This window comes from Gavialis gangeticus, unplaced genomic scaffold (genome assembly GCF_001723915.1).
Source record: "Gavialis gangeticus isolate Ggan-Ray unplaced genomic scaffold, GavGan_comp1, whole genome shotgun sequence".
NCBI classification, from domain to species: domain Eukaryota; kingdom Metazoa; phylum Chordata; order Crocodylia; family Gavialidae; genus Gavialis; species Gavialis gangeticus.
The window spans coordinates 64,613,298-64,618,365 of NW_017729032.1; positions in this window are offsets into that span (position 1 = coordinate 64,613,298).

The window sequence follows — 5,068 nt, forward strand, 5'->3', positions numbered from 1 at the left end:
GGACCAGAAGGGTTTGGGGGAGACGCTGTTTCCCCTAGCGCCCGCTGGCATAACAAGGAGTAATGGGCACCAGTTGATGGAGAGGAGGTATAGATTGGACATCCGCAAAAACTACTTCACAGTTAGGGCAGCTAGGAGCTGGAACCAACTTCTAAGGGAAGTGGTGCTGGCCCCTACCCTGGGGGTCTTTAAGAAGAGGTTGGATGCCTACCTGGCTGGACTCATTTGAGTCCCGTTTCTTGTTTTGGGGTTTTGTTGTTCTCACGCCCTGGCGGGGGGTCGGGCTAGAAGATCTACTAGGTCCCTTCCGACCCTAAATCTATGAAACTATGAAACGCATCTATACATGCGTTTACGCACTTTAACTAATTGTGCCTAAATTTGATACTTGCTTTATCTAAGTATCAAATTAGGTGGGATTAACCTAAATTTGCCAGTTTAAGGTGCATTAAAGGCACACACATGTAGACGTGCACCATTAATGCACCTTAAATTGGGTTAATGTACATTAAATGACCACGTGTAGACACACCCACTGAAAACATGGCATGGAAGATTAGCATTGATATTCATCAGTGATCAACAGTCAAGGTGTGGAGGAGGTTACTAGAATAGGGGAAGAGAAGCATTCCAAGCTTCAGAAATAGTGTGATCAATAGTGCAAAGTTAAGAGTCTGAGACAGGAACTACGTAGTGCTAAGTGGACATAACAGACAGCGTAATTAAGTCAGTCAGTGAAATATAATGATGACTGTAAACATCTGGATTCATTACTGTGTTGATACATAGGTCTAATGCTCCTATAGAGTGAAAACATGGGCAACACTCTTCTGTAGGACAGCCAACTAGGGTCTTTACTTATCCTCCAGTTCTCTGGACAGTGCAGAATCCTCTTTGTATGTTTTCTTTGGGCTGGTGCTGTCAAAGATCTGCTCCTCTTGAAGTCAGGCAGATTTTGGAACAGAAATCCACCCAGATATTTCTTTTGCTTCATCCAACAGTAACTTCCCTTCTGTATCTCAGAAGCCATCATGACTGTGGAAGGCTGCAGCTGCCAGGAGAAGTATTAAGATATTTGCATGGTTGCTTATTGTCTGTGCAGATACCATAATCTAAAATCTATAAAGCTTTTAGGGGTGTGATAAACCTCCTTACACTATGGCAGAAGAAGGGAAAACTTCCCTCAGATAGAGCAGTTTGTAGGACATTATACACGGAATTCCATGACATAACCTCTGCTGTATGCAGGGTTTTCTTCCACAGGTAGCTACAGCCTTTTATTTGATTTTAGCATTTCATCTAGAAACTACCTATTTCATATCTATAATACTTACCATTGTACCATGGTCACAAATCTACTGATTGACACACTTGCTTTATAAATATATATGCTTACCACAATATACTATGAGCTAGAGAGCTGTGCATCTTAAACTCCCATTGGTTGAATGGGGGATTTCTGGTACTTGGGGTTTATGCATATTGGGTAGCTTATATTTGGGAGCCTGAATATAGATTTAGGGTACACAAGATATAGATTTATCTTATGTACCCTTTATTCACTTTGATATTTTTAAATCAGAAAGTTTATGTATTTTCACTGAGTTACTTTTAAAGAGAGTAATTAATTTGACTGTCGTTTACTCAGCAACAACTTGTGCAGAAAGTATCTTAAGTACCAATGCTATGAGCATTAGGTTGCCTCTTATTTATGCCAGCTGAACACTAATATAGCTGTTTGAATTGTAAAGGAGATACTCTTGCTTTATACCCAGGTGAGAGTATTTCATTATTCTAGAAGGGAGGCCCCTGTTTGAGAGGAGCCCCATCCAGACAGACAATGTTCTCAGTATAAAATCTGGAGGTAGTCATTCCTTCCTTGATTTTCCTTTGGAATCTCTTTCACAATAAATGAACAATTAATGCCTGTATTTCACCTGTCTCAGGATGCCCTTTAAAAACAAACATCAACTATCTTGACTTCAGTCAGGTGCTCTGTACTATGGATGAATGTAATGCTTTGCCAAGGGGAATGGCAGTCCCTGAAAAGCAGCACTCACAGAGCAAGGAAGTGCAAGTGAAATGATCTATGCCCATTCATTTTGATGGGAGGGTCCACAGGTGTCACAGCTTTTTAGTGGGACTGTGATGGTGCGGGCACCAAGGTGCATGGCTGACTGCCCCGATGACCCATAAGCTTGAGACTATAGAAGAAGCGCTCACAGTGTGGTTTTGTCAGATTCCAGTGAATTTGCAAATTCTGCTAAATACCTTTTCACAACAAGGACACAAGGATGAAAGAAGGATAGCTTTTTAGCAGTCAGCACTGTATCATGCTGAAGGCTATAAAGGTAAGGTTAAGGCTATAAACAAACTTGCTGTATATTTATTCCAGAAACTTCTCCCCAGCTGTTGGATTTGGATAAGTGAGCTCCGGCCATGACTCTGTGTCCCAGCTTAGCTGATTTATGCCAAAGGGAGCCAACAGAATTGCTCATGTTCACACAATTATTGTGAGTCAGTAGCTTGGCATAGATTTGAACTCTACAAGGCCCTGACTGCCAACTGTTTGGTCTATCCATTTGGTACTGTTCCATCTTTTTAGTTTGGAAATAACTGGTACCTTGCTCAAACTGCCAGATGTAGACATTAAGCATCACCTTACCTGATAGCTGACTTCTTTGGGCTCTAAGGGCCCGCTTGTGTCATTTTTGCAGTGCTCTTGAGACTGTTCCCAGCAGGCAGGTGCCACCCACCCACTCCTGCTCCATACCTGCCAAACCCAGAAATGAAGCAGTGAAGCTATCCTCAGGCCACCCCCTGCCTCCAGTCTCCATATCCTTGTTTTCGGTGTGTTTCATGGCTTAGTGGGTGCAGAGCAGGAGTAAGTATGTAGGTTGTGCAGGGTCTCATTTAGCAGGAACTACAGCGTATAAGGAAATGGATACGTCACAGCTGACCCAGATGCTGCTGCTGCAGTCTTGGTGTGACAGTAGTAATATTTCCAGACCAGAATCTCTTTATTTTCCATTTAGAGCCTTTCTGGAATACTTCAGAATTGACCCAATGCAGTTTCAGTGCCTCTATTTGAATATTCATAGTCCAGGACTACTCTTACCACTATGCCCAGTGTCAATCTCTACCTGCCTCCCACTGATCTGCTACGTGAACTTGTGCAAGTCACTTTGGATCCTATTTTTAAATGCATTCTATGATTACAATGGGAACTGAATATCAAGGCACCTACAAGAGGTCTACTTTGCTACATTTTCAGGTATCTTCAATACCTGTACAAATACTATCTCATCTCTGTGGCTCTTTTTCTTCTTTTACCCTTTTCTGTTGTATTTATTTAGGAAATTAATGATTCATAGATATTAGGGTCAGAAGGGACCTCAACAGATCATTGAGTCTGACCCCCTGTCTAGGCAGGAAAGAGTGCTGGGGTCAGATGCCCCAGCCAGATGCCTATCCAGCCTTCTCTTAAAGACCCCCAAGGGAGGGAAGGGCACCACCTCCCTTGGAAGCCTATTCCAAATTTTGGCCACCCTTACTGTGAAGTTTTTCCTGATATCTAGCCTAAATCCGCTCTCTGTCAGTTTGTGACCATTGTTCCTTGTTACCGCAAGGGGCAGAAAACATTTCTTACTCTATGTCTGTACTGAGAGCAGTGAACCGATCTTAGCTAGGGGCTCCAGGCACTATCATAAGACAAAATATAAGAGCAAACTTAATAAAAGCTCTCCCTTCAGATTTCTATTAAAACCCCCAATGAACTCTTACCAATTTTAATCCCAGATTTAATTTTTCTTAAGATAATGTCCAGAAAACTTTATACATTATTATAGTTATTCTATTAACGGTAAAATATATATGTATCACCAAAGATGTTCAGTACTAGAAAATCAGATAAAAGCAAACAATGTTGTACCAGAATATTGATATGGAGCTGTATCTTGTTGAAGATTTTCCTGAGAAAATGATCTCCAAATTGAAAGATCTAAATGTAAAAGATAGTCCTCTACTTCAATACCATAGTTCCAGGACGAATAAAAGGAACAGAAGAAGTGAGGCCCGTTACTACGCAACATAGTACAAATTGGTACCTTGGCCAGTAAAAAAAAAATAAGGCAGCACCTGCTGGTAGCATGAAATATTGATCTGCCATGGCTTCTCATTTCACAACAGCGAAGAAGAGGGATCAGGAGCTGCTGAGCAGATCTTTGCTAATGAAAAGCTTGCAACTGCAATGATATATGCAATACAATTTAGTGTAGACTATATGGACAAATTACATTTTCTGAGACTGAACTGGTGTTAGGTAACATTAGGTTGATTCTTTGGCAAAGGGATTTGTGAAGGATGATCTTTTAAGTTTAATTTTGTTTAAACTCTATAGAATAAGTTTAAGGAAGTGATTGAAATCATTGCCAAGCATTTGGAAGCTTTAATTTTTTACATAGTTTAGGGTTATGCATCTACTGACATCTCCTTAAATGGAATTTCACAGCACTTCTCCCCTAATTAAGCCCAGTTTCTGGATGAATTGCTGTTTATATTTATGCTTTTTCTGGGTTGCATTAATAACTTATTTTATTTGAAGCATTTGGCAATTACCCTGAGGCAGAAATATATTATTGGGCAGATTGAAAGGATTTGGGTGCCTAAAACAAGACTCAGGCAGGCCTCAGAAACTAATGTCCAGAATTACAATAAAAATACGCTTAATCGGGTGCTGCATAACCCTGAAGCCACCTAAACTCATTAGGTGTCTCCCTTCTTGATATGAAGCTCCCCAGGTACCTGTAAGCTTTGACTTCTATATATACTCAGCGCAAGCCCAGTCTGAACAGATGATTTCCTACCTATACCTACTTTTCTCTAGAAAGTAGGTGGAGTGGCACCTAAGTCTCCTGAGACATCTGTTCTAATAGGCATGTTCTGAGTATGCTTAATATATGCCTACAAAATTGAGCTCACCACAAAACCACATCTATCTGCAGCCACATCTATCTGCCTTTGTTCAAAACCATAGTCAGTGGTAGTACTAGAACCACCCAGCTTGTAT